The following is a 12,237-nucleotide window of genomic DNA, read 5'->3' as shown; positions in this document are numbered from 1 at the left end:
ACAATAGATTGATAATCACCATAATCATAGTACTCTCTATCCATCGGATCCCGACAAACACAACATATAGTATTACGGATAGATGATCTTGATCATGTTAGGCAGCTCACAAGATCCAACAATGAAGCACAACAAGGAGAAGACGACCATCTAGCTATCTGCTATGGACCCATGGTCCAGGGGTGAACTACTCACTCATCACTCCGGAGGCGACCATGGCGGTGTAGAGTCCTCCGGGAGATGAATCCCCTCTCCGGCAGGGTGCCGGAGGCGATCTCCTGAATCCCCCGAGATGGGATTCGCGGCGGCGGCGTCTCCGGAAGGTTTTCCGTATCGTGGCTCTCGGATGCGGGGGTTTCGCGACGGAGGCTTTAAGTAGGCGGAAGGTCAACGCGGGGGCCACACGAGGGGCCCAGGGGGTAGGTCGGCGCGGCCGGGGCCCGGGCCGCGCCGCCCTAGCCTCCGGCTGCCTCGTGGCCCCACTTCGTTATCTCTTCGGTCTTCCGGAAGCTTCGTGCAAAAATAGGACCCCGGGCGAAAGTTTCATCCAATTCGAGAATATTTCTTTACTAGGATTTCTGAAACCAAAAACAGCAGAAAACGACAGAATCGGCTCTTCGGCATCTTGTTAATAGGTTAGTTCCGGAAAATGCATAAATATGACATATAATGTGCATAAAACATGTAGGTATCATCAATAAAGTAGCATGGAACATAAGAAATTATCGATACGTTGGAGACGTATCGGCAAGCGCCTAGCGAGTGGCATGAGAAGTTTGAAAGAACTTTAACCGCCGAAGGCTTTGTTGTAAACGAAGCCGACAAGTGTGTATACTATCGCCATGGTGGGGGCGAGGGAGTTATTCTCTGTCTCTATGTCGATGACATATTGATATTTGGGACCCGCCTTATCGTAATTAAGGAGGTCAAGGAGTTCCTATCTCGCTGTTTTGAGATGAAGGACTTGGGAGTAGCTGATGTGATCTTAAACATCAAGCTGCTGAAGGATGACGATGGTGGGATTACATTGCTTCAGTCCCACTATGTGGAAAAGATCCCGAGTCGCTTCGGGTATAGCGATTGCAAATCTTCTCCAACGCCTTATGATCCTAGTGTGATAATTCGTAAGAATAAAAGAATTGCTAGAGATCAATTGCGATATTCGCAGATCATTGGCTCACTTATGTATTTAGCCAGCGCCACGAGGCTCGACATCTCCTTTCGTTGTAAGTAAACTCAGCCGTTTTGTGTCTAGACTCGGAGATGTTCATTGGCATGCTCTTGAGAGAGTTTTGCGCTATTTGAAAGGCATCTGCGAGTTATGGCATTCACTACACTCGGGTATCCAGGGGTACTTGAGGGTTATAGTGATGCAAATTGGATATCCGATGCCGATGAGACTAAGGCCACAAGTGGTTATTTGTTTACACTTGGAGGTGGCGCTGTTTCTCGGAAGTCTTGCAAGCGGACCATCATTACGAGGTCAACTATGGAAGCAGTAACTCACAGCATTAGACACAACCACCGTTGAAGCAGAGTGGCTTCGTGAGCTCTTGATGGACTTACCCGTGGTTGAGAAACCAATACCCGCTATTCCTATGAACCGTGATAATCAAACCGTGATCGTCAAAGTAAACGAGTTCTAAGGATAATATGAAGTCATCAAGGCATGTGAAGAGGAGATTGAAAACTGTCAGGAAAATGAGAAACTCCGGAGTTATAGCGTTGGATTATATCCATACGTCTAGAAACCTGGCAGACCCCTTCACAAAGGGACTATCACGAAATGTGATAGAAAATGCATCGAGGGAGATGGGTATGAGACCCACACTATGAGCTGCCCACGGTGGTAACCCACTCTATGTGATCGGAGATCCCGTGAATTAGAACTGGGAGACAAGCTGTTGGTCAGCAGGGAGGAGAGTATATATCCCTATAGCAAATTTACCACTCCGTAAGATGCAATACTCTCCTAATCTGCATGGCAGGTTGATAATTATCTTAATGTGTTCTAAGTGGCTTATTTTAGCAGAGATGTTGTCCTGCAGAACATCTTTTGAAGAACACACCTATATGAGTCCGATTGTTAAACGTCGCAATCTATGAGAGTTGGGTGCTCTCTAGTAAACTCATGAAAGGCCCTGGAGTATGACGTATAAGCTCCAAACCGCGAGGAAGCCTCGCGGCAGCCTAGTATAGGTCTAGGCTTTGTATGAAGCTAGTGCGCAGAAAACTTGTAGTTCAAGGCATAGTCCACTATCCAAGTTGCAATCTAGTGTAATATGAAGCTTTAAGTGGAAGTTCAACTTAACAGTCTCCACGACATACCGGTATATAAAACAATGTTCTGGAAACTTACTGATGAGATGTGCCAATGAGAGTTTGTGGGGGATTGCTGGAATTTTGGGCATTTGGCCTTTGGCCCATGGCCCATTATCAAATTCTGAAACTCACATGGCCCATTCCAATAATCAGTGGCAGCACTCGTGGGAGCTAAAGTTTAGTCCCACATTGCTAGTTGGGAGAGAGTTGGAGTGGTATATAAGGTGGGCTGTTCTAGTCCTAGTAAGTGAGTGAGAAGAGAGAGAGCCCTCGCGCACTCCTCCTCCTCCGCCGCCTGCCTCGCCACGCCTCGCCTCGTCACGACACGTCACGACGCGCCGCGGGTTGCGGGAATCTCGCCGAGCCGAGCTTATCTTTTTGCTGTTTGGGAAATTAATTGTGTAATCAATTTTGAGTCATTAACGGACGTGTTACTCAGCCCGTTTTGCCTTCCGGTTTTTCCGGATCGTGGCCGTGCCGACTCGGACGTGGGCTGCGCCCCACGACCTTCCCGAACCGCACTATATAAGCGCGGACGAGAACCCTAGCCCGCACGAGACACATATGCGACTACCTGTTTCCAGCTCATTGCGCCGCCGCCTTCGTCTTCCTCATCCCGTCCGTCGGCGTGCACCGACCTGCCGGGACAGTAGGCCTCCGGAACCCCGCCTCTCGTGAACCTGTACGGGTGAGGGGCAATCAGGTTTTTGGGGAGCGCTCGGGCGCGACTATCGGCATCACGACGTCGTCATCGGACGACGAGTTCCTCCACACCGACAACTTCTTCCCGGATCTCGGCGACTTCTTCGACAACCTCAACATGGGCGACAACGACGCTGCTGTGAAGTATGTGATCATGTCGTTTCTCTTTCGGCTCGTTAGAGTTTCTTCTTCTAGTATATGTGGTAGATGCGATCGGTTTGTCTACTTTAGATGTGATCTGTTCATCTATTTTACTAGACTGCATGTTTAGTTTATTTGTTTACATAGTCATGATTTATCAATTACTTGTTCGGATTATTTCATATGGATATTTGCTTATATCTTCAACAGATTTCTCGGGCGCATCCGCAGTGGTGAATTTTGTTCCCCTCTTGATTTGAGTTACGTAATTCCTGGGTCTGGTTGCGATGAGAAATATTCGATTTAGGTCGAATTGCTCTCGATTGCGCTAAATCCTCGCCTTGGTAGGCTCGATCTAGTAGAGGATTCACCACGGCGCCCTCCAAGGCGTCTGCGCAGACCCGCGCGGTCATCGCGGCGCTGGGAGAAAAGGCGGACGAGACGAGCGCCACGCTCAAGCAGTTGCAGTCCAGCCTCGATCTGCTTCACGGAGTGGTGGCGGGGGTCGACACGCAGCAGCACGCGCAGCAGCTCGATCTCCAGGCGACGGCGATCGCCGACAGCGCCGTCAAGCACGACGATACGGCAAAAATTCTACACGCGCTGATGGTCCGGCTGAAGATCCCGGATCCTGATCCGGGCGATGTGGAGTACCAAGGCGAGGAGGAAGTGGAGGTGGAGCCTGAGCGCGGCGAGATCAACACCATGGGGCGTGGTAAGGCATCGCTCACACAGCCGCGGTGGCTCGGGAACGCGCCAGGAGCATCGACAAGCGCGGCAGGTGGCGGTAGACCGGACAGCCCCGACGCTGGTGGCCGGGAAGGTGTCCTCGATGATGGCGCTGGTGGCAGTAGACCGGGAAGTGGAGGTGTTGGGGGTTTTCACGGCGGCGCAGGTGGTGGTAGAACAAGTTCTTCAGGTCAGGAACATGGTGGCCGCAACCACATGCCGAAGATGTCGTTCCCACGTTTCTCCGGCGAGCACCCTAGGGTATGGCGTGACCAATGTTTAGATTTCTTCCGCGTGTTTAACACCAGTCCCTCCCTGTGGCACACCACGGCCTCGCTCCATCTCGATGGCAACGCAGCCATCTGGTTGCAGTCCTACAAGCAGAGACATTCGATCAAGGGGTGGCCGCAGTTCATCACTGCCGTGGAGAATGAGTTTGGTGCAGATGATCAGCGCAAATCTATGAAATCTCTGCTACAACTGAAGCAAACAGAATCAGTACACACGTACATCGTCGAGTTTCAGTCGCTCATGTACCAAGTTCTGATGTTCAACCCCAATTATGATGAGCAATTTTTCCTGTCCCAATTCATCAAAGGCCTCAAGATGGAGCTGCGGGCAGTAGTGGAATCCCAAGTCCCTGAAACTCTGGTACGAGCTTTCCTCATCGCAAGAGTTCAGCAAGAGGTCCAGGAGGACACGCGTGCACGAGGTGCCCGAGCCTATGTTCGTCCAGAACAAGCTCAGCCAAGGGATGCAGCTAAACCAGCCATGAAGTTTGCCACTGGGGAGCTTTGGAAGGATCGTCACCTGAGAGAATATCGAAGAGCAAACAATCAATGTTACCGGTGTGGCGGACCTTACACTCCTACTCACAAATGTGGGCAAACACCAGCTGCTGCTCTAAATGTCATGGAAGCCCCGGAAGGACATGCATGTCCGCTGATATTGGCAGAGGAGGTACTGAACATGCTCGAGATGCAGGACATCGCGTATGAAGAACACCTTAGTCTCCATGCCATGGCGGGTTCAGAGGGAGCCGAGACACTGCGATTGCGAGCACTGGTGGGCAATCAGGTCCTCGTCATTCTGGTTGATTCGGGCAGCAGTAGCTCCTTCATCCATTCTCAGTTGTTGGACAGAATCCCATGTGAAGTAATTGAAGCCTCACCTGTGGCAGTTAAAGTGGCCAATGGAGAATACTTGCATTCCACTAAAATTGTGCCGGAATTCACCTGGTGGTCGCATGGCGCAACGTTTGTCACTCCTATGCGCGTGTTGGACCTGGGTTCCTATGACGCCATTCTTGGCATGGACTGGTTGAAGCAACACAACCCCATGACGACAGACTGGAACAAGAAATTTTTATCCTTCACTCATAAGGGACAACAGGTCACTCTCCATGGTGTGCAAGCTCCACCAGTAACATCACTCAGAGAGATACATGTGGATCAAGTGGCTAAGTGGGCAAAGGGCGGGGATATTTGGGAAATGGCAGTAGTTCAGTCGGTGGACAGTAGCACAGCAACAACAGTGGCAGATGCTCCACCAGAAATACAAGCACTGCTGCAAGAGTATCAAGCAGTATTCGCAGAACCCACTGCCCTGCCTCCTTCTCGGGAATATGATCATGCGATTCCCCTCAAGTCGGATGCGGCACCATTCAACTCAAGGCCGTATCGTTATTCTCCAGCACACGGCTGTTTGCCTGGCATGGCCTCAAAACTGCTGTCGCCAACTTTGTACAGCAGTGTGAAGTGTGCCAACACGCAAAGCATTCTACTGCACATCCACAAGGCCTGCTCCAACCTCTGCCAGTTCCCGAGGGAGCCTGGAGAGACATAACAATGGACTTCGTGGAAGGCCTGCCGTTGTCGGAAGGAGCTGACGTAATACTCGTGGTTGTGGACAGGTTCACCAAGGTAGCACACTTCCTTCCTCTTCGTCATCCGTATACGGCCCCTCAAAAGTTGCTCGTGTGTTCATTGATGGGATAGTCAAGCTACATGGCATGCCAAAGACAATCACATCAGACAGAGACACCATTTTCACTAGCCATTTCTGGAAGCAGTTGTTCAAGGCACTGGGGACTAAGCTAAACTACACCACAGCGTACCATCCGCAGACAAACGGGCAGAGTGAAAGGGTAAATCAGTGCCTCGAAATGTTCCTTCGCTGCATGGTACAGGAGGATCCAAAACAGTGGCGTCGATGGTTACCTCTCGCTGAGTTCTGGTACAACGCCATGATACGTCTCCAACGTATCGATAATTTCTTATGTTCCATGCTACTTTATTGATGATATCTACATGTTTTATGCACACTTTATGTCATATTCGTGCATTTTCTGGAACTAACATATTAACAAGATGCCGAAGTGCCGCTTCTCGTTTTTCGCTGTTTTTGGTTTCGTAAATCCTAGTAACGAAATATTCTCGAATTGGACGAAATCAACGCCCGAGTTCCTATTTTGCCCGGAAGCATCCGGAACACCCGAGAGCCGCGCAGGGGGGCCCTGTGGGCCCCAGATGATAGGGTGGCGCGGCCTGGGCCCTGGCCGCGCCCCCCTATGGTGTGGTCGCCCCTTCGACCCTCCGACGCTGCCCTTTCGCCTATTTAAAGCCCCTGCATCGAAAACCCTTACGGAAAAAAGCCACGGTACGCAAAACCTTCCAGAGCCGCCGCCATCGCGAAGCCAAGATCTGGGGGACAGGAGTCTCTGTTCCGGCACGCCGCCGGACGGGGAAGTGCCCCCGGAAGGCTTCTCCATCGACACCGCTGCCATCTCCACCGCCATCTTCATCACCGCCGCCGCTCCCATGAAGAGGGAGTAGTTCTCCATCGAGGCTCTGGGCTGTACCGGTAGCTATGTGGTTAATCTCTCTCCTATGTACTTCAATACAATGATCTCATGAGCTGCTTTACATGATTGAGATTCATATGAGTTTTGTATCACTACTATCTATGTGCTACTCTAGTGATGTTATTAAAGTAGTTCTATTCCTCCTGCACGTGTGTAAAGGTGACAGAGTGTGTGCACCGTGTTAGTACTTGGTTTATGCTATGATCATGATCTCTTGTAGATTGCGAAGTTAACTATTGCTATGATAATATTGATGTGATCTATTCCTCCTACATATGCATGAAGGTGACGAGTGTGCATGCTATGCTAGTACTTGGTTTAGTCTTTTGATCTATCTTACACTAAAGGTTACTAAAATATGAGCATTATTGTGGAGCTTGTTAACTCCGGCATTGAGGGTTCGTGTAATCCTACGCAATGTGTTCATCATCCAACAAAAGTGTAGAGTATGCATTTATCTATTCTGTTATGTGATTAATGTTGAGAGTGTCCACTAGTGAAAGTCTATTCCCTAGGCCTTGTTCCTAAATACTGCTATCACTGCTTGTTACTCGTTTTTATCGCGTTACTACTGCTGAGTTACTACTGCTTGTTTACTTCCCGCAATATTACTACCATCAACTGCATGCCAGTAAGCTATTTTCTGGCGCCGTACTACTGCTCATATTCATTCCTGAGTTCGATAAACCTTGGGTAATCTTTGACCTCTTCCTCCCTGAGTTCGATAAACCTTGGGTAATCCACTTAAGGGAAACTTGCTGCTGTTCTACAAACCTCTGCTCTTGGAGGCCCAACACTGTCTACAAGAATAGAAGCACCCGTAGACATCAAGCACTTTTCTCGGCGCCGTTGTCGGGGAGGAAAGGTAAAAGGCACTCATACTTCGGTTCCGTGTAACGATACTTTTCCGGCGCCATTGTGTGTGTGCTCGAAGCTATTTCCTTTAGACTCTGCAATTGCATATTTTTGTTTCTTGTTTTTATTTTCACTAGTTAGGCATAATGGACAACAAAGAGCTTCTTATTCTATTTCCTGATTTAAGACATGGATGGTTTGATGCGAAAATTAAAAAACCTATGGAACCTTATTCACATGATAGTAGCAATGTTATTAGTATGAATGCAATCACTGCTAATGCTATTGATAAGTCTAAGCTTGGGGAAGCTAGTTTACATAAAAATAATCTTTTTAGCTCCTCCGCTTTGGAAGAAATATTTTGTTCTGATAATGCTTTATCTCCCATATGCGATAACTCTAATGATGATTCTGATATTTTAAATCCACCTGCTGAAAGTATTCCGTATAAAATACCTATGAAAATTATTGAACGTGTTATGGATAACCGCTATGAAGGGGATGGAACTGTCCATCCTGGAGATCATTTACTGTTTTTGCATGAATTATGCGGGTTATTCAAGTGTGCAGGTATTTCAATGGATGAAGTTAGGAAGAAATTATTTGTTATGTCGCTATCTGGTGAAGCGGCGCATTGGTATAAACTGCTGAAGGACGGGCGCTCTCTTGATTGGAAGGATATTGTGCCTCTATTTTATTTCAAGTTCTATCCTCCAAGTGAAATTCACAAAGATCGAAACCATATATATAATTTTTGGCCTCATGATGGAGAGAGTATTGCCCAAGCATGGGAGAGATTGAAGACTTTAATGCTCAAATGCCCCAATCATGAGCTTCCAGGTAATATCATCATTGATAATTTCTATGCAAGACTTTCTTTTCAAGATAAGACCTTGCCGGATACTACTTGTTCTGGATCATTCACGAGCAATAAAGAAGAGTTTAAAAGGGACCTTCTTGATCGGATTAAGGAGAACGCCGAAGATTGGGAGAACGACAAAGGTAAAGAGTCGTGTATAAACTATGATTATGAATGCATTGAAACTTTTATGAATACTCGATAAATTTCGAAATATGAGTGCTACTTATGGTCTTGACTCTCAAGTTGCTGCAAATCTTTATAAAGCCTTTGCTTCTCATTTAGAATTGCCTAAAAAGAATTTTGATAAGTATCATGAACCTTTTAAAGAGGCTTGCATGAAGAATGACATTGTTGTTAATAATTGCAATAAGCATGCTCAAACTCCTAAGAATGCTATTTCCTATAAGCATGTTAATTTTTGTGGAATACATAGACCTTGTGGAATTAATCAAATAGAAGATGAATATTGTATCCATCACGTAAATGAAAAAACTAGAAAGTGGTCTAGAGCTCTAGATGATCTTGGAGAAAAAGTGTGTGCCCTCTATCCTTTTATTTGTGAACTTTGCCATAGAGTTGGTCATTTTAATTTTCAATGTTCCTCCAATGATAATTCAAACCCCATGAGTGCTGCAAATTTGTATTGTGATGATGAAATTATTCCTAATCAAGCATGATGAACTTACCTTATTTTTGAAGTGTGAAGAGTTATCAAGAAAAATTTCTTTGTTAAATATTAACGATCTTGATATTGATGATGTCCCGCATGGTTGTCTTTCTTATTGCATTGATAATAGCCATACAAATACTTACATACAAAATATTTTAGAAGATGACACCTTGCCAAAATATGATAGGACCGCTGTGTGTTTTCAACTAATTAATGAAAAGGAGGGATCCTCCCAAGTTTCTTCTATTGTTTCTAAAAGTAATTCAGGTTATGCGGACAAGCCACCCTTCAAGCCTCTTCCTCCTAAAGAAGGGAGCGAGGAGAGGGAAGAAGAGAAGAAGAAGAAGGGAACGAAGAAGAAGAAGAAGAAGAAGAAGAAGAAGAAGGAGAATAAAAAGAAAGAGGTAACGGCGTATCCCCGCGTGAATGAGATAACGCTAGGTAACCGTAAGTATGTTGCTCCTAATGATTATTGTGATAATGAATCTGAATACGATGATCTTCCTATGCCCTTTACATACATTAGCGATCATGATTTGAATGAGCATACTACTTTTGATATTACAAATCTCTGGGAAACTAATTCGAAAATGATAATAATTGCCATAGTGTCAGTGCTATCCATGCTTCCTCCCATAATGATATAGAAAGCTCTAAGCTTGGGGAAGAGGTGTTTGAAAATCCTTTTGCTACTGGTCATTATGTTCTTGATACATCTCCTTCTAATAACAATGATGTTATGGTCATAGATAAACCGACTGTGAAAGATAACTATTCTATTTCTTATGATGACACTGTGCCTCCGATCTTTGATGATTATTATAAAGAATGCTATGATATAGGTTATAACTATCCTTATGAAACTTGTCATAGTTATGATGGGCTTGCCAAAAACAATTCTTTTAATATGCAACTTGTTTACCATGTTCAAATTCTTGATAATAATCTTGCTCCAATTACTATTAATGAGAATAACTCTTCTTATGCCAAAATTAATGATACTTCTATGCATATGAACCATGATAAGAATGTTTTAAGTGACGGGTATATTATGGATTTCATCAATGATGCTACTGAAAGTTATTATGAGAGAGGGAAATATGGTTATATGCATCTTAATAATATTAAATTTCCCCTCTTTATGTTGAGAATCTTTAAGTTACTCGTGTTTTATCCTCTTATGCTTGCCACTTTGCTCTTCATGAATTCATTTGTGTATAAGATTCTTTTGCATAGGAAGCATGTTAGGCTCAAATGTGTTTTAAATTGCCTCTTGAAGCTCTCTTTGCTTCAAATACTATTTCTTGCAGGTGCATCACCAAAATTGCCGAGCCCATCTTAATGGCTATAAAGAAAGAACTTCTTGGGAGATAACCCATGTGTTATTTTGCTACAGTACTTTGTTTTATATTTGTGTCTTGGAAGTTGTTTACTACTGTAGCAACCTCTCCTTATCATGTTTTTGTGCCAAGTAAAGTTTCTATGTTAAAGTTGATGTTATATTTGGGATCGCTGCGCAGAAACAGCATTGCTGTCTGTCACGAATCTGGGCACATTCCTCTGTAGAAAATTCGAAAAAATCTGCCAATTTACGAGCGTGATCCTCAGATATGTACGCAACTCTCATTAGTTTTGAGTTTTTCCATTTGAGCAAGTCTGGTGCCAGCTTTAAATTCGTCTTTACTGGACTGTTCTGTTTTTGACAGATTCTGCCTTTTATTTCGCATTGCCTCTTTTGCTATGTTGGATTCATTTCTTTGATCCATTAATGTCCAGTAGCTTTATGCAATGTCCAGAAGTGAAAAGAATGTTTGTGTCACCTCTGAACATGTGAATTTTTGATTATGCACTAACCCTCTAATGAGTTTGCTTGAAGTTTGGTGTGAAGGAAGTTTTCAAGGGTCAAGAAAGGAGGATGATATACCACGATCAAGAAGAATGAAAAGTCTAAGCTTGGGGATGCCCCGGTGGTTCATCCCTGCATATTTCAAGAAGACTCAAGCATCTAAGCTTGGGGATGCCCAAGGCATCCCCTTCTTCATCGACAAAGTATCAGGTTCCTTTTCTTGAAACTATATTTTTATTCGGTCACATCTTGTGTTCTTTACTTGGAGCGTCTGTGTGTGCTTTTATTTTTGTTTTGTTATCTTAGTTCTCTGAATAAGTTCATCCTTGTGTGGGAGAGAGACACGCTCCGCTGGTTCGTATGAACACATGTGTTCTTAGCTCATAATATTCATGGCGAAGTTTCCTCTTCGTTAAATTGTTATATGGTTGAAATTGGAAAAATGCTACATGTAGTAATTGGTAAAATGTCTTGGATAATGTGATACTTGGCAATTGTTGTGCTCATGTTTAAGCTCTTGCATCATATACTTTGCACCTATTAGTGAAGAAATACATAGAGCATGCTAAAATTTGGTTTGCATAATTGGTCTCTCTAAGGTCTAGATAATATCTAGTATTGAGTTTTGAACAACAAGGAAGACGGTGTAGAGTCTTATAATGTTTACAATATGTCTTTTATGTGAGTTTTGCTGCACCGGTTCATCCTCGTGTTTGTTTCAAATAAACCTTGCTAGCCTAAACCTTGTATCGAGAGGGAATACTTCTCATGCATCCAAATCCTTGAGCCAACCACTATGCCATTTGTGTCCACCATACCTACCTACTACATGGTATTTCTCCGCCATTCCAAAGTAAATTGCTTGAGTGCTACCTTTAAACAATTCAAAAGTTATTACCTCTTATTTGTGTCAATGTTTTATAGCTCATGAGGAAGTATGTGGTGTTTATCTTTCAATCTTGTTGGGCAACTTTCACCAATGGACTAGTGGCTTCATCCGCTTATCCAATAATTTTGCAAAAAGAGCCGGCAATGGGATTCCCGGTCCCAAATTAATTAACAAAAATAGACACTCCTCCATGGTATGTGATTGTTGGACGGCACCCGAAGGATTCGGTTAGCCATGGCTTGAGAAAGCAAAGGTGGGGAGGAGTGTCATCATAATAAAACTAAAATAAAAAGGCACTCCTTCATGGTATGAGATTGTTGGCAGGCACCCGAGGATTCGGTTAGCCATGGTTTGTGAA

Source organism: Lolium rigidum, chromosome 1, assembly GCF_022539505.1.
Source record: "Lolium rigidum isolate FL_2022 chromosome 1, APGP_CSIRO_Lrig_0.1, whole genome shotgun sequence".
Lineage (NCBI taxonomy): Eukaryota > Viridiplantae > Streptophyta > Magnoliopsida > Poales > Poaceae > Lolium > Lolium rigidum.
The sequence above is the reverse complement of the archived record's forward strand: the minus strand, read 5'-3'. Positions refer to the sequence as shown.